This window comes from Sus scrofa, chromosome 4 (genome assembly GCF_000003025.6).
Source record: "Sus scrofa isolate TJ Tabasco breed Duroc chromosome 4, Sscrofa11.1, whole genome shotgun sequence".
Lineage (NCBI taxonomy): Eukaryota > Metazoa > Chordata > Mammalia > Artiodactyla > Suidae > Sus > Sus scrofa.
Window position 1 is genome coordinate 87,359,621 of NC_010446.5, and position 19,536 is coordinate 87,379,156.

The window sequence follows — 19,536 nt, forward strand, 5'->3', positions numbered from 1 at the left end:
CCATCGCTGGGCTGAGAGATAACAATGAGTGATCCAGGAGTTAAGGGGCCAATATCACTGAAGGGGAAAAGAATTCAGAAAAAATGAACCTAAAATTTTGAGTGCAATTTTCCCTGTGTCTGTGAAGGATTCCTATGTGGCAAATGTGTGGAATGGAGACTGAGAAGCCAAGTTGAATGCATCTGCTAAGGCAGAGATTTTGGCAGTGTTGGGAAGTTAAAAATAAAATCTGTCACATTTAGAAAGACTTTATCCAACTTAAAATTATGATCTAATGGCCCAGTCATTTCTTCACATAAATTTATGATTTCACCCTTTTCCACTAAAATTCTGGTTCATTTGAATTTTATCCTGGCATAAGGTCTAAGACAGACTTTATTTCAGGCCATATGGTTTGGTTGTCCCCCAAATAATTATTTGACAATCAACTCTCTTCTACTGATTGGTGATGCTGCTTTACATATACAAAACTGATGTCTTAAAATAAGTAAGACCAAAATCAGAGTCAGACATTTTGTTCTCAAAGCAATCCCTCCTCAAATGTTCCCTTTTTAATGAATAATATCATTACTTACCCCTTACCTTACACCAAAGACTTAGTCTCATCTTTTATTCCTCCTTCTTCTGCAAGAGTCCTCCCTATACCTATACTCTGGACCTCAGCACAGAGGGAGCAGACAAAAACACTCCACTCCCAGTTTATCATGGAAGGGGTTTAACTATATGCTTTCCCAGCTGCTGGCTGAAGATCCAGCTTCTGTTTGGCCTACATCTTGGTGCTGACTCTGATTCTCCCTTTTGAGATACTGACAGGTCACACCTTCAACCACCAGGAGCCACTAAGAAGAAGGACAATAGCAAGGACAATGTCTAAGTTTTGAGAGGTAAGCAGTTGCCTGGGCCAGGCTGATTGACCAGGTTCATCTCCTACTGGAAATTAGTCTGTCAAGACTCAGAGAGGTGGCTTTTTACCTAAGGCTCAGAAACCAACACAGAAAGTCAAGGAATATGAAGAAACAGAGGGATGAGTTCCAAATGAAAGAACAAGATACAACCAAAAGAACAAGATTCTTCCCCCAAAAAAGAACAAGGTAAATCTCAAGAAACTGATCTTCATAGAATGGAAATAAGTGATTTGTCCAATAAAGAGTTCAAAATAATGGTCATAAACACGTTCACTGAGGCCAGGAAAACAATGCATAAACAGATAGGAAATATTTTTAAAGTACCAAACAGAGGGTCTTCTCGCCACGGTGTGGTGGGTTAAGAATCTGACTGTTGTGGCTTGGGTTGCTGTGGAGGTGTAGCTTCAATCTCTGGCCTGGCACTATGGGTTAAAGGATCTGGCATTGTTGCATCTGTAGTTCGGGTCACAGCTCAGGCTTGGATTCAGTCTCTGGCCCAGGAACTTCCATATGTTGTAGGTGTGTGCCCATAAAAAGTAAAATTGGAGTTCCCATTGTGGCTCAGTGGTTGACAAACCCAACTAGTATCCACGAGGACATGGGTTTGCTCCCTGGCCTTGCTCAATGGGTTAAGGATCTGGAGGTGCCATGAACTGTGGTTGAGATCACAGATGCGGCTTGCATCTGGAGTTGCTGTGGCTGTGGTGTAGGCTGGAAGCTATCGCTCTGATTCGATCCCTAGCCTGAGAACCTCCATATGCTCAGGTGCAGCCCTAAAAAGACAAAAGGCCAAAAAAAAAAAAATAAGTAAAGTAAAGTACCAAACAGAAATCACAGAGCTGAAGAATGCAATAACCAAATTGAAAAATTCAATAGAGGGGTTTCAACAGCAGACTATAAGAATCAGAAGAATCAATCAGTGAATTCCAAGACAAAGCAAGGGGATTCATCTAGTCAGAGAAGGAAAAAAAATAAGTAAACAATAAAGAGTAAAAATAGCTTCAAGGAATTATGAGATTCATCAAATGGATCAATATGCACATTATAGTGATCCCAGGAGAAGAGAGAAACGAAGGGACAGAAAGCTTATTCAGTGAAATGATGGCTGAAGACTTCCCTAAGCTGGGGAATGAAATAGATCTCCAGATCCAGGAAGCAAAAAATAATATGAATTTAAAGAGACCCACACAGAGACACATTAATATTAAGCTGTCAAAAGTTAAAGACAAAGAATCTTAAAAGCAGCAAGAAAAAATAACTTGTTACAAGGGAAACTCCCATTAGATAATTGGCAGATTTTTCAAGCAGAAACTTTGCAAGCCAGAAGGATGTTGAAAGATAAATTGAAAGCATTGAAAAAAAAAAACAACCTGCTAACCAAGAATACTCTATCTGATAAAGTTGTCCTTTGGAATTGAAGGGTTCTTTATCTTGCGTTCTCCAGACAAGCAAAAGCTGAGGACTTTTGTCTTTATCATCATTAGGCAGGTCTTATAAGAAAAGTTAAAGGGTGTTCTTCAAGATGAAATGAAAGGATGTTAATTAGTAACATGAGGACATATAAAAGTGTCAGATTCACTGGCAAAGATGGAAGAAGTTTGCAACTTTATTTTTATTTTTAATTTTGATTTTTAAAAGTTGTATTTATTTAGCATATGTTTCCCCAATACAATTTTTTTTCCCACGTGGCTTGCAACGTTTTTTAAAAGTCACAGAGAGAAAATGATTCGGCATATGGTCATATTTATTGTTAATGTTCCGTGCTGTGGTTTTTAAGAATGAATATCTTAATGTATCATCTGTGTGATTAAAAATTGGCAAAAATTAGAATTAAGCAAAAAAGCCCAGTGGACTAGAATTTGATTAATGGGGAAATCAGGGCAAAGAGAGGAGAGGAGAGAGAGAAGAGCACTGGGTTGTTTAGCAGAGCGGACAAAGTGCTTTTAAGAACAGGGACAACTAATACAGAATTTTAAGCCTTATATATTCTTGAATTGAAAATCCCGTCAGCCTCTTCAAGACTTCATAAAGTCTCAAATACACGTTTATGTCCTACAGGCTCATTTTTGTTTTACTTTGATTTTGTGGAATTCAAGAACAAGAAATTATGTTCCCTCTGGCTGGGGTGTGCAAGAGAAAGCTAAAAGAGTGGTATGGAATTAACTACTGAAAAAATAAACTATGAGACAGAACTGACTATAAACTGTAAGCCCATTAGAATGCACAGAAAAGAGGAGGTGAACGTAACAGGATATTCAAGCTGCTCTTTGGATCTCTTTATATTTTTTATTTTTCCTTGTCTTTAAGAGGGGAATGTTCCAATCAGGCAGGCATAAATGTAATATTCTAATAAGTATTTAACATGTTAGAAGGCATTCCATTTATAAATATAAGCCTTATGTTAATTCTATCAATGTTAGTTTTCTTGACCTGAACTCAATCAGATAATTTACTGGTTTTCTCAGAATCTATAATACTGTAGTTTGTCTCTCTTTTTAAATTATAGTTGATTTACAATGTTTCTTCAACTTCCGTTGTGCAATAAAATTTGTCTCTTAAATCATTCTGAATTCACCACAGAACCTGTTAGTGTTCATTCACTCTTTCCAAGAGAACCCTCTCTCATGCCTTGTTACTAAACTTCTATACTGCTACTTTTTATTTGCCTCCTCTCTGTTCTGAGTAATTTTCCATGAAAAAAAAAACTGGGTTATCAAATCATACCAACTTTTCCTTTGAAGTGTATATATATATATATATATATATATATATATATATATATAATTATCTCTCTCAAATATATACCATACATCTGACTACGCCCAGGGTTGCCTTCTTGCTGGTGACCTCAGTCATTTAGTCTTTATGAACCTCAGTTTTGACTTCTATAAGGTAGAGAGAATAGTAACAGCCTCATTAATCTAGCAATAATTAAATGATTATCATACTTGGCATAGTGCTTAGAACTTTTGTAGGTACACAGTCATTCCGTCTCATCATTTAAGGATTTGGTTAATCACCATCAAGCTCTTTCCTAGCTTCAGAATAGCCTTTTTCTCTGCAGTGGGATTGCCATCAAGGCACAGTGAGAAATTACTCTCCTTGCTGTTTCTTGATGAATGACACTTCTCTGTCAATGACACTTCTCTGCTTTTATGATTCTTGGTTCAAATAACAGGTTAATTCTCCACAAACATCTCATAGCTCGTTAATTACATTGGTGGGAAATGTTAGTACCCTGAAGGGAAAAATTTTATCCTTCCATTCAGCAGTTTGTAAAGGATGAGGCCATGAAAATGATTTGACCAACATTCACACTAGGGTATGTATGTTAGCAAGCAAGAAGGACTGGAAAAAAATGATAGCTATTAGTTTTGTAGTAACATTTTATTGATTTATAGATATTGCATAGGGTTTGATATACTTAACGTTGAATGGCCAGAATGTCCATCACCAAAAAGTACACAAACAATAAATGCTGGAGAGGGTGTGGAGAAAAGGGAACCCTATTACACTGTTGGTGGGAACATAAACTGGTGAAACCACTGTGGAAAACAGTATGGAGGTTCCTCAGAAAACTAAAAATAGAATTACCATTTGATCCAGAAATCCCACTCCTGAGCATCTATCCAGAGAAAACCATGACTCAAAAAGATACATGTACTCTGGATGTTCATTGCAGCTCTATATACAATAGCCAAGACATGGAAACAACCTAAATGTCCATCGACAGAGGAGTGAATAAAGATGTGGTACATATACACAACGGAATATTAGTCATTCAAGGAAAGAAATAACAGCATTTTCAGCAACATGGATGGACCTAGAAATTATCTTGCTAAGTGAAGTTAGTCAAACTGTGAGACACCAACATCATATGCTATCTACATGCGGAATCTAAAAAAAGGACACAATGAACTTCTTTGCATGACTCACAGACTTTGAAAAACTGATGGTTTCCAAAGGAGAAAGGTTGGGGGTGGGGAGATGGGCTGGGGGTCTGGGATGGAAATGCTATAAAATCAAGTTATGATGATCATTGTACGACTATAAATGTGATAAAATTCATTGAGTAATTTAAAAAAAGTGCTGAATTTGACATGACAAATGCCATCATATGGAACATTTTAGAGTTTACTCATATGAAAGCTTTTAGAATTTAGTCATTCTTTCTTAGAAAACTCTGTCATGTGTCCGATATAATTAAACTGCCACATTGTTAGCATTCATTTTCAGAACTTCCCATCTCTTTTGAGTCATTTCCGCTTTCAAAAAGCTGGACTAGCTGACCATACCTACATTTTCTTTCACTCTTATACAATCTTTTTTCTTAAAGACTACCACCAAGAGTTCACCTCTTGCAACTTTAACCCTGCCCATCTAAAAATCCATAAAATGTGTTGCAAAAATAGAATGTTGAAAATGAGTTTTTTTTTTTGTTTTTTTTGTTTTTTTTTTTTTTTTTTTGTCTTTTTTGCCTTTTCTAGGGCCGGTTGCAGGGCATATGGAGGTTCCCAGGCTAGGGGTCAAATTGGAGCTGTAGCCAGCGGCCTACGCCAGAGCCACAGCCACTCTAGATCTGAGCCTTGTCTGCAACCTACACCACAGCTCATGGCAATGCTGGATCCTTAACCCACTGAGCAAGGCCAGGGACCAAACCTGCAACCTCATGGTTCCTAGTTGGATTCGCTAACCATTTCGCCACAACGGGAACTCCAGGGGTGTGTTATTATAAAACTAAGAATTAACAAACAATGATCCCCTGCCTGGAGCAGTGGGTTAATGGATCCAGCGTTGCCACAGCTGTGGTGTAGGTTACATCTATGGCTCAGATTCAGTCCCTGAGCTAGGAACTTCCATATGCTATGGGTGTGGCCATTAAAAAAAAAAAGCTTGTGAAAACTTTAAGTCCATAGTAATGCTCTACAAATGCCTAACTGCACTAGTTCTAGAATAGAATCCTACCATATAATTTAGTCAAATAAAGTAACCTCTCTGGGAAACCATGGGGGGGGGGATGAATTAGGATGGGCATAACATAGGCACACTCCTGTATAAAATAGATAATTAACAAGAACCTACTGCGTAGCACAGGGAAATCTACTAAATAATTTTTAATAACTTGTGTAGGAAAAAATAATGGATATGTGTGTATGCATAACTGATTCACTTTGCTGTACAGTGGAAACTAATACAACATTGTAAGTCAACTGTACTCCAATAACATTAAAAAAAGTAACTTCTCTGAACCTGGTTCTTCTTTTCAAACAATAGCAGGATAATTCTACCTGATCTACTAACTTTCCAGAAAGACGTCTATATAAATGTGAGCTGTGTTATTTTTAGCAATGTTCTGACTCTCCTCAGATCTTTGGTTCAGTTTAGCTGAAATAACGCTTAGAGTAGACAAAACAATTTGAAAAAAGAAAACTGTACTTCAGTGGAAATTGTTTCTATTATCTTTGCCAGTATATCAAATGATTAGATAAAATAAGACTCAATTTCTCCACAGGCAAATCAAATCCATCAAATTAATGTTTTATTTGAATAAAGAGAAGTAAAAAGTTCCTACTTATCATAAAGAAAACATACAGATCTGCTGTTCGTTGCCATCTTAGAGAATTTAGCATTAGGTCAGGAGGAGTGAATTAAGAATGTTAAGATTTTCCAAAACAAATATTACTTATAAAACTGTGACCCTTATTTAGAATTTTCCCAGGTCTCCAACATGTCACCATCATGAGGAGTTCACAGCCTCATCTGAGAAAGAGGAAAGTCTATTTATGAAATGTTTTAGGAAATGTATGAGGGAAATGTTATGAGAACAGATAGAAGGATTAATCAACTCTTCCTTGGGAATCAGAAGAGTCTTCACACAGAAGGAAGCAATGAAGCTACGTCATAATTATTTAAAAATAAAATGTAAAGGCTTTGTCAGATAAAAAGAAGGATGTTAATCCAGACGGAAGGAACAGCATGGGCTAAAGAATGGCCTTCCAGAGAGCTCCAACAAGAGAGGGAAGGCAAGGAGACAGCTGGGTCTGCTCTATGTCAGAGATGCTGTTCAGAGAAGTCTGTTGACTTTAGCCAAGAGGCTGATAAATCACTTTCCTCTCATGTTACAAATATTTGTCAAAGCTGTTCTCTTGTGAAGTGTCAGCACACTTGTTGTAAGCCCAGAGCATGACATCAACATTTTCTTTTAAACATTTTCGAGTTGATTTCCTGTACTTTTCTTTCTCTTTACATGACCTCGTATTGGTTGAGTTAGTAAAGATTAGTCTGTTCTATGAACAATGGATTGGTAGTCTGTGAAGATGAAAAACTTATAGTTCCTGAGAGAGAGGAGAATACAGAGAAAGAAAAAAAAAAAAAATCCTGCCATCATATCTGGATGCCCTACTAGGTTGGCCTTACATCCTAGAGATTTAAGTAACTTACTTAGTGGAAAAAATAAAAAGGAACTCCTATGTGCCAGGCTAGGGGATGTACACGTTGTGTCTGATTTTCAATCTCAGTTAGTAAAGAGTTTTCAATGGCTTAGGACTGTGATCCTCCCCCCCACCTGCCCAGGCTCATTGCTAACCGTTCTTTCCATCACTCATTATACTCCAGTCAGATTGGCTTTCTAGCTGGTCCTTAAATGTGTTAAGCATGCTTTCTCTCTGCCCAGAACAATCTTGCTTCAGAGAGCCACCCTCACATCCTTCAGGTCTTAACTCAAAGAAGACTTCCCTGATCACACGCTACAAAACAAGATCCACCTGCCCCTTCCCCTGTCACATGCTAACCCCTTCTCCTATGTATTTTTCTTCTCTAAGCATTTATTTCCAGTTGAAATTTGATAAGTTTTTTATTGTATACTTCTTCCCACTGGGGTTTAAGAAACTGTTGAAGAAGGCATTACCCTGTCTTGTTCAAACAAAGTCTAGAACAGTTGACATTTAATAGTTGGTTAATATATCTTGAATAATGGAAAACCATTTACATTAACATGATTAGCAACATTTTACTGATGATTAGTCTGAATTTCAGGCAAGCAAAATAATATGTCTGATGTCCCATGACTCATAAATCATCTGTACTTGAGTATACAATGTCTCCTAAATCTTTGATTTTTCCATTACACAAAATTTTTTCCCTAAAAGGATGCTTTCCATGAGACATATCTTCAGATATAACCAACATAATAATACATACTGTATTTATCAGTGTTCCAAAATGTAGAAACAAAATTCACTGCAATTAGTTTGAGTAAAAATGGACTTACAAATAATTACAAACAGTTCACAGAATGACTGGCAGAGCTGAAGAAACAGACTTGAGCTGAGCTTCCAAAAATGACTATCAATCCACACCAAAGAACTGGTCTCCCAAGGAACAGCTGCTACCCCTCCCACTTTCAAGGAACTGCAGAAGCATGAAATTAGTTGCCATGGCTTCTGGATTCAGGGTAAGACTACCTCTGCTATAAACAGAAAGCTGCTCAATTGGGAAAGTCACACCAAGGGTCCTGGATCCAGAATTTTACCACCAGTACCATGATCCTTGCCAGCAACAAAACTGCCCTGTCTCTCTTTCCATAACTCTATTCTGTATCAAAGACTCATACAAATCCATCTGATTGGTGGAATTGAAATCACATTCAGAAATTTTGCTGCAAAGTTTATTGAGAAACACGGTTCCTTAGTTTCCAAGCTAGCAAGATTAGAAGTTATCAGGGGATCATGACTTTTGTTGGCTAAGTAATATTTATGAAGCATGTACTATGTGGCAGGCACTGCAATATATAATTCCTTACAGATTTTTATTATTCCCCCTAAAAATCTGGCAACTGGGGTTCCATCATTGAAAACAAAGGTGATAGAAAGCTTAATGATGTGGTACCACAGCAGTGTGATGTGCATAAAGTGCCAGTAATTTAGCCTAGAAATGGGGCATATCTAAAAAGTAGCTGTGACTATGCTTTTGGCATCATGGAATTGTTTGGAATAAAATACATGAGGAACCCATAAAGTTTTCAAAGAGTTGAATTGGTAAAAGTGCTGCCAAACTAGACTAAAAACAGATTGATACTGTTTAATATGTAGAGAACCTTCATGTTCCCAAATTTTTACAGGTGGAAGAAGGCAGAGAAAGCTGCTCAGTGACAGAGGGTAGATTTACCATACCTTTCTCAGAAATAGCCAAAGAGCATGATGGAAAAGGAAAAAAATGAAAAAGAAACAGAGTGACCCAATCACACACAATTTGAAGAAACATTGTAAATCAACCACTTTAAAATAAAATAAAATAAAAGGAGAGGGTAGGGGGAGCTCTCAGAGGCTGGGCTCAAGAGCTGTGGAAAACAATGACCTAGTATAGAATAAAGGAACTTTTCTACCCTCTCGAGAGAGGAACTTGACCATAGTTGCTCAGCACGATTTCAGAATTTCTCCCAACCAGTGATTACTATGAGTCTTTCATTCATTCTCTTTCCAAATATTTATTTATTTCCAAATATTTATTATATTTGCTATGTCCATACCCCATTATATATTGCTATGTGTGGAGGGCAGATCATCTTGTAAATGTATAGACCTATGGAATGAGATAATCCTTATCTGAACGTGAAGTAGATCAGGATATTCTGAATCTCAAGCTCAAGGCTAGAATTGAATAACATTTAAGTGTCTTGGGATGGAGTGAGCATATTTTTTTATGTTTCAGGAATATTAAATATGAATGAAAAGTATAATGTGATCATTTAAATTATTTCATAGCAAGTATTCACTCTCTTCTCCTGCCACTGCTTCCCAGCATGGCATCCTAGCATGGCTTTCACCATATGACTTTCTGACTTTTTTTTCGTTTTTGGGTGCCCTTTGGCATATGGAGTTCCTTGGACAGGAATCAGATCCTAGCCAGAGTGTGACCTACTCTACAGCTGCGGCAGCGCTGGATCCTTTAACCCAAGGTGGTGGGCCAGGGAATCTAACCTGCATACTGGCACTGCGGAGACCCCTCACATCCTGTTGCACCACAGCAGGAACTCTGGCATATGACATTTCGGCCGATATCATGTCAGTGGTTGAGCTATTAGGAAAGTCTTGAAATACATTTGTAAAATGGATCTGGCCATTTTTCACTTCTGCCATGTCCATGAGAAGAACATGATATGGATTACCTACTGGCCAAGAAGAATAGGAAGGTGGTATGTGGAGAAGACCTAGACATTACATGCAACCTAAGAACAAGCCCAACTGTGCCTGGTTTAGACCAGAGGAACTTCAGCAATTCTCCTGGCATTGAGGTTAGAGTAAGTACAGGCAGACCTTGGATATATGGTGGGTTTTGGTTGCAGACCACCACTATAAAGCAAATATCATGGTAAAGGGACTCACACAAATTTTTTGGTTTCCAAGTGCATATAAAAGTTATATTTATGCCACACTGAAATCTACTAAGTGTGCAATTTACTATGTCTAAATATGTATATACTTTAATTTTAAGATATTTTATTGCTAAAAATGCTAACCATCATCTGAGCCTTCAGTAAGTTGTAGTAGCAACATCAAGGATCACTGATCACAAATCACCATAACTAATATGATAATAATGAAAAAGTTTGAAATATTGTAAGAATGACCATAATGGGACACACAGAACTGCCAAAACGAAGTGAGAAAATACTGTTGAAAAATGGCTCTGATAGACTTCCTTGACGCAGGGTTGCTACAAATCTCCAACTCGTAAAAATTGCAACAACCGTGAAGTGCCATAAAGAACAATAAAACAAATTATGCCTGCAATTATTGTAAGTCATTGAGTTTCAAGTAATGAAGTGGTTTGTTATGAAGCAAAAGTTAATTGATACAGAAATAAATGGGTATTTTAAATGTTCTGGAAAACTGCCCCCATGGTTCAAGAAAAAAGAAAGCTGAATTGATAAATAGAAGTTGCTTGAAACACACACAAAATCTAAACAAAGAGAGGTTGTGAGTTTTATGTAATATTTCCACCTGCCAGAACACATTTTTGCCAGTGACAATGTTATCACCAGTAGTGGTTTCTGGTTTTAAAGAATAGAAATCAACTTTGGCAAACTTAAAAGAGATTCAAAGGGAATGTATCAAAAGTACTATATAGTTTACAGAATTGAAAAAAGAGCTGTGTAACCAAGCTTTGAAAAGTTCAGGACCAGGAAAGATTCACAGATCCTAGAAGCAGGAACTCATGGGTATTTTTGTGTCAAAATTCAAACAACATAGTCTGATTAGCCTTTTTATTTCACGTGTCCAGTTGCATGAAGGGGAGAAGGGACCACACTATTATGACTGATAGTCCCATCAGGGACACATGAGATGGAGGAAGGACAATGGATTGTCAACAGTTCTCTCACAACCAAATGGCCTAGGTAAATTCTTATTCTCTTACTGTCAGTATTTTCCATCAGTATGTTACCCAAGGATCTCAACATTAAAACATAACATCATGTTCCAAATTGCATCCAAGGTGTATCAAGTCAGGAGGTGCTTGATTTTTTATGGAATGATTTTTTAATCATATTGCAAGATAACCTATGACTTCATAAATTCATTGTGCATTGAATGTGGTGTCTAGTCTACAACTAACACTGGATTTTATACTTAGACTCCAGATTGTCTTTACCTGAGGCTATCCAGTACTGTATCCATTCCTTACAAGCTTATCAATAGCACTTTACATAAGTACATCACCCGATTCTTTTCAAGGGTTTCGTGGTCAATAAATATTTTAATTCTTAGGAAGCCACACTGGAGTTCTAGCTTTCCTTCTTTGATTATAGTATAGATGGCTATTTTTGAAAAACTTCTTCAAACGCTTTTCCCTGCCCATCTTTGATGTTTTCCTTGATAAATTGTGGCTAGTCTCTAGAAAATATGAATTGTGTTATCCATTATTTTTTCCTTCCCATTTTCTCTGGCTGTAGGTAATTTTTTTTGATATTGCATTTTTTATTACTCAATGAATTTTATGTTTATAGTTGTACAACAATCATCACAACCAAATTTTATAGCATTTCCATCCCTGTAGGTAATTTTTAAAAAATATTTGGGGAGTTCCTGTCGTGGCTCAGTGGTTAACGAATCTGACTAGGAACCATGAGATTGCAGGTTTGATCCCTGGCCTTGCTCAATGGGTCAAGGGTCCGGCGTTGCCGTGAGCTGTGGTGTAGGTTGCAGACACGGCTCAGATCCCACGTTGCTGTGACTCTGGCGTAGGCCGGTGGCTACGGCTCCAATTGGAGCCCTAGCCTGGGAATCTCCATATGCCGCATGTGCTGCCCTAGAAAAGGCAAAAAGACAAAAAAAAAAAAAAAAAATGTTGGGAGCAAGGGTATAAATATCCGCCTTGGGCCTCTATGACATTATCTTCACATTAATTAATAATTTGTGGAAAAAATAGTTTGTGGATATGAATTTCAAGAACTTCCTGTCCTTGCTTAAAGCAGTGAAGGTGGAATTGAGAAATATTGCTAACCAGACAGGATGATAATTTGGTCATGGCTAAATGACCCAGGTAACAGGCATTTTTCACACTCATGACTCATTGGAGATTAAACAAGGTGAGCTTATCTTTATTGCATTGCTTGCCCCATCCCATTCCAAATTAAAACTGATGAACTATAAGCAGTAAGAGATTTATTATAGTTCCATTTTCAGCTTGTACAGGTAATAAGCTCCCTTTCCTCACTTTGTTTCTCTGACTCTCTTTTCATCTTGAACGATGATCAATGGGGAGGAAATTTTTATTTTAATGCCTCAAGATCTTAAAGAGAACCATCTTGGGCAATAGATATACCTAGGTCTTTATGGTAACAATAGAGTTTTCATCATTGTCATATGCTGGTGGGTGATGAAAAATCAGCAAAATGAATTCAGCAGTTTTTTTGCTGATAAAGATACTGTTCCTGAGTGGGTTTCTCCCCACTTTGGAGTCATCAGAACTCAGTAAGAAAAAAGAACTGATTAAAAGGACAATCTGTCATCTAAAAGAAACAATGCGACAGCCCAATATGCCTAAAAATTATTTGGAATAGTCCAGCTCCTGAAATAAATTAATTCAGATAAATAATAACTAAATGCAAGAGAGAGAGAGAGTTCTTGTACACAAAGGCACATTGGCTTGACTAGAACCACTGGGACAACTTTTTCCCAGTGATCTGTAAAAGTGAAATTCAGATGGCCAGTTCACCTCTTCCAGTAAAGCAGGCTATCTCACAATACCTCTTAATTAAACTGTTTCTAAAATCATTTAACTGGGCAGTTAGTGTTTTCATTTGAGCACCAGATGATTGCCAAGCATACGCTGTTACCAATTTAAATATATCCTCCTTACCCCTAATTTTTACTCATATTGAAAACATTTGTACGTTTTTGACATATATTCATAGATTTATTCATTGACATGCCAAGTATATTCAGCTGGTGCTTAATAGCTTAAATTCTACAGCTTGCTCGCTTGCTTTCTTTCTCTTTCTCTCTTTCTTTCTTTTGTCTTTCTAGGGCTGCACCTGCAGCATATGGAGGTTCCCAGGCTAGGAGTCCAATCGGAGCTATAGCTGCAGGCCTATGCCATAGCCACAGCAACACCACTTCCGAGCCGAATCTGTGACCTACACCACAGCTCACAGCAATGCTGGATCTTTAACCCATTGAATGGGGCCAGGGATCAAAGCTGCATCCTCATGGATACTAGTCAGACTCATTTCCGCTGAGCCACGCTGGGAACTCCCAGCTGTCCCTAGCTTGGTCTTTTCCTAATAGATAAATTATATGAACACATAATACAGAAAAACCTCAACATTTCTCATGGTACCAGTGCTCTTTATAGCAAACACATTGCTTTATGTCAGTTTCTTTAACTAATTGTGCATCACACATTCTTAAACCTACAAACCCCCATAAAAAAACATGGGCACATTCTCCTATGGTGGATTAGATATCCTAAACAAATCTTCCATAGAAATAATAACAAGTGTTGGATAACATATAAAATAAATCCTACAAAATGCAACAGTGAGTTGTCATAAAATATGAATTTCTCAAAGACCAATAAACAGTGAAAGTGTGAGTCCAGGGAAACATCAGCAAGAGTTGAAACTGACTCTCTCTTTGAGAACATTATTATACCCTGGCAACTCTGAATTTTCATTCTGATTGCAATATGGATGTCAGAATATGTAGCCAGTTGTCACATTACCATTTATCAAAATATTCATCATTTTCCTATTGAAATAAAATATAAGTTCTATAAACATTTTTTATCTACATGAACTATAAATTGGGGTTTAATTCAGTATTTTGTGTTATGCTCCTTGATCTTTTTTATTCATCAAGTTATATTAGCTTTTAATGATATGGATACAGTCACATCATGTCTGATATTTGGTAAGACAAGTCTATCCTCATCCCATTTATTTTTCATACTTTTTCTTGACTAGTTTTTGGACATTTATTCTCCTACATGACAGTCAGGAACATTTTATCCAATTCCAAAATGTCTTGTTGAGATTTTAATTGATAACTGCAATATAGGGAAAACTGATTTTCATTACGCTAATATGAATGCCTTTCTAGTTGTTCAGTTTCTTGCTTTATGGGTTTAATAGTATTTTAATGGTTTTCTTCATATGTGTCTGATAATTTTCTTACTAAATTTATTCTTAAATGTAAATCTTAAATGGGATATTTTTCATTTTTATCTATGGAAATATCAACAACCTGTGGAAATTCCAAATGTCGACAAGGATGTAGAAATTAAGGAGGGAGGTGAGTGAGCTTGTTATGCTGGGGATGTCAGTACAGCCCTGGTCAAGGTTAAGTTTGGTTTTAGAAGTCCTGGCTGTCACTCCAATGACAGGATTATCTTGTGTAGGTCATGGGAGAAGAGTTTGAAGGAAACTTGGAGTGAGGTGTTAGACAATACAGTGGTAAGCAAAGTATTAAAATTTTTACAAGAAGTAGAGGAGACAAACAGAAATAGGAGCATACCAAGAAATGACTGTGATACAAAATTAGCAGAAAAAAAATTCAAAGAAATGTTTTTTGAGGAAAGAGTGGTCGATTAATTGTTTTTGCTTGTTTGTTTGTTTGTTTTTGTCCATCATTAGGTTCACAGAACTCCAGGCTTATGTGAGAGACAGTGTAGCAAAAAACATGGGCTTTGCAACCACACACCCTGGGGTCAACTCCACGTGCCTCTGCTTATGAGATATGTGATCTTGGGCAAAGTACTTGCCTTTCTGTGCTTCAATCTATCATCTATAAAAGGGAGGTGATAAATTTTAGTGCCTCCTCATGACAAGGTTGTTAGATGCATTAAACTAGTTAATACACATAGAGAGGTATTAGCAGAAACTAAACAATAAATGTTCTCAATTTTATGCCATGAATATGCAACTTGTGCATATAAAGGAACATAGTGGCTTTAATTATATATATAATTTTATAAAGTATATTAATTAAAATTTAATTATAAAGTTTTAATTGCATGTACACAATAGACACAGGAATACACTATTTGCAATCTTGTAAATTCTTTTAAAAAATCTTTTCTCTCTAAAGTGGCTCCAATCAACTCTTCCCTACTCTGGTTATTTCACCCCCAGCACACAGCACAAACCTGGGAGAAATGCCTTTGTGTTCTCCAAGAGGAAGACAGCAAGATTACAGTAGACTCTGAGAGCATTAGGTCAAATAAGAACTCAGGCCACAGTAATCACTCAGGAAATAGGAGAAGCTGGACAGATCCAGGAGTATGTAAAAGTGAAGTTGGTCACTCAATCAACAAATAGTCACTGTCTATGTATTAGGGTCATTACTTGGTACAGACGATATAAAATTAAGTGAGACATGATTGGTAACCTTGAGGAATTTGCAGTGTAGTTTGGGAGATACACTTATAAATCTATAGTTACAGGACAATGTGCTAGTCATAATAAAAACACGACAGACTATCAAGGGAACCCCACAGAAGAACACTGAATCATGCCAGAAAGTGGGAGAGTTCTCCATGAGGTTAGGTCTTGAGCTGAGTTTAAAATAAAGAGTAAGAGTTTATCTAGATAGAGGAAAGTGTTAGAAGACTCATTTGGACAATGACAGGGGCAACTAACAACATGCCAGGTTAGAAACTACAAATTGTGATACCTGGATCAAGGGAGGAATCATGGGAACGAGACCAGAAAGTTATACAGAATTCAAAAAGTTGAAGAGTCTTGAATACTAGCCTAGAGAGTTGGGAACATTGCAAATTTTAAGCAGCAGAGTGGGGGATCAAATGTACATTTTGGAGCAGACTGATGATTATTTGGAATGAAGAAGAGGATATCGGACTAGAGGCAGAGAGACTAGAAGCAAGGCCAAAGCAATAAGCCAGGCCATGTATGATGAGGGCCTGTATGAAGGGCTTGCTATGGCCATGGCAATGATGAGGCAGGAATAGGCTTTGAGGTATCTCACCCAGAGGATTCTGTAGAACTGAGTGACTATCGGGTGTGTGGAATGAGTGAGAAATAATTAAAAGGATGATTCTGCAATTTCCAGCTTGAGGGACTCCACATTAGGAAAAACCATCTCCAAGAAAGGAACTGGAAGATAAGTTGATCTGGAATTTGAAAACTTCCCTTACAGTTGGCATTTCTAACACCCCAATAGTATGGAATTACTAGCAATAAGGCAAGGGTGGAAAAATACCAAGTATTATATGGAAGAAACCACAAGAGGAGGAGGAAGGCAGCACTTACAGGCATGGTAGTGAGAGAAAATAATGAGAAAGACTTGTCCTTAGTATGACATGACTAGAATTTTTTTCTCACAATTTATTGTCAGTATTGAGGAGATATCTCAGGGATAGACTGTCCTAGGAGAAGACAGCTACAGAAAGGCCAGATGGATTGGTGGAATAATCTGGGAATTTTGCAAATAGCACTTTGAAAAATCAACAAAACTCTTTTTGGACTTTCTTCAGAAGCAATGCCCCCAAAGTCAATCCTGGAAGGTCACTCTCAAGAGGTCACCCACTTACCAATTCCCATGGCCTAATTCTGCTGATTTGCACAGACTCATGTGGGGGCACTATCCTTTAACCTAGAGTCTGTGGTCAGCACTGGCTTCCCTCCTAGAGTGGGGGCAGGAGCAACATGACCAGAACCTTGTGACAAATGCCTGTTTCCATCTGGGGTCTTGTCTGTGCATGCCTCCATCAGGGGGTGAATGACTTGGATTTCCTGTGCATGTCATACCAAGGCAGAGTTGAGCTGGAACCAAAGGAGGGTTGAGCCATTCTCTTATCCTTTTTCCTTCTCCCTTCAGGCATTTGAAAAACAAAAAAACAAACTCTTGCTCTGGAGAATGGTTCAAGATCTGTCAAATTTAGAGAAAGAAATAAAAGAAAATGGAGAATTAATTCTTAATGAGGAACCCAGCTTAGTATTTACCTCTTGCTCCCCAAACTCAGTTTTCACTAATCCCTGAGACACCTTCCACCTGCTCCTGCTTAGGCAGGGTATAAGATAACCAGTATCAGCACAATCCTCTGGGGTTGGGGGTAGCCATTCAGACATGAGGGCTGATGAGTGTTGGCATTTTGTTCTTCACAATGTGTATTTTTAATTCCTTTCTTCTGCTATATCTTTCATGTTCCTTTCTCTCATATTTTCTTTCCTGTCATTCCCTTGTTTCCTTCCTTTCCTCTCTCCACTCTTTTCGTAATTTTTACCTCTTGTCCCTTCTATCTTTATTTCTTTCTGACATTATTCCCTTGCTTGCTTCGATTCTGATTCCTTCTTCCTTCTCTTCCCACTTTTCCCTTTCTTCTTGACTAGAGTAATAGAGTATGGACTCAAGGCATATTTCTGGGTTTGACTCAAGTCTATCACTTCTATGGTATATGATCATGAGTAAATATCTAAACTTTCCTATATCACATTTTCCCTATCTGCAATGGGAAAATACTAATCACATCTATTTCAGTTTTGTTCCAAGTGTTAAATGAGATCATGTGATGTGCTAGGCATAGGCCTGGCAATTAATAATCATGCTATAAATGTAAGATGCTACTGTTAAATTTTAGGCTTCCTTTGGAAACCCAGTTCTTTCTCCAGGCATTTTTTACCCCATTGATATGTTTAAGAATTTCAGTAGTCCCTGGCCACACCTCCCTCATTATGATTTTGCATACAAACTCTAAAAAATTGTACTCTTTTTCTACATGAACCCTTCCTGAGCCATCTCACTCAAATTTTCCTTTTCTCTATACTACAAAAAGGGCAAAACCCAGTATTTTCTTTATTATTATTATTGTTGTTTTTAATAGTTATTTTCCCAGTACAATTTTTTTTTCTACTGTATAGCATGATGACCCAGTTACACATACATGTACACATTCTATTTTGGCACATTATCATGTTCCATCATAAGTGACTAGACATAATTCCAAGTGCTAAACAGCAGGATCTTATAGCTAATCCATCCCAAAGGCAATAGTGTGTATCTATTAACCCAAAGCTCCCCAACCACTCCACTCCCTCTTCCTTCCCCTTGGCAACCACAAGTCTATTCTGTAAGTCCATGATTTTATTTTTGTGGAAAAGTTCATTTGTGCCTCCTTATATTAGATTCCAGATATGTGATATCATATGGTATTTGTCTTTCTCTTTCTGACTTACCTCACTCATTATGAGAGTCTCTATTTCCATCCATGTTGCTGCAAATGGCATTATTTCATTCTTTTTTCATGGCTGAGTAGTATTCAATTGTGTATATATACCACATCTTCCTAATCCATTCATCTGTCAGTGGACATTTGGGTTGTCTCCATGTCTTGGCTATTGTGAATAGAGCTGAAATGAACATGCGGGTAAGTGTGTCTTTTTTAAGGAAAGTTTTGTCTGGATATATGCCCAAGAGTGGGATTTCTGGGTCATATGGTAGTTCTATGTATAGATTTCTAAGGTACCTCCATACTGTTCTCCATAGTGGTTGTACCAGCTTACATTCTCACCAACAGTGCAGGAGGGTTTCCTTTTCTCCACACCCCCTCAAGCATTTGATATTTGTGGACTTATTAATGATGGCCATTCTGACTGGTGTGAGGTGATATCTCATGGTAGTTTTGGTTTGCATTTCTCTAATAATCAGTGATGTTGAGCATTTTTTCATGTGCTTATTGGCCGTCTGTACATCTTCCTTGGAAAAGCATCTATTCAGGTCTTTTGCCCATTTTTCCATTGGGTCTTTGGCTTTTTTGCTGTTGAGTTGTATAAGTTGCTTATATATTCTAGAGATTAAGCCCTTGCCAGTTGTACCATTTGAAACTATTTCCTACCATTCTGTAAGTTGTCTTTTGTTTTCTTTTTGGTTTCCTTTGCTGTGCAAAAGCTTGTCAGTTTGATTTGGTCTCATTGGTTTATTTTTGCTCTTATTTCTGTTGCTTTGGGAGACTGTCCTGAGAAAATATTCATAAGGTTGATATCAGAGAATGTTTTGCCTATGCTCTCTTCCAGGAGTTTGATGGTGTCTTGTCTTACATTTAAGTCTTTAAGCCATTTTGAGTTTATTTTTGTGCATGGTGTGTTCTAGCTTCATTGATTTACATGCAGCTGTCC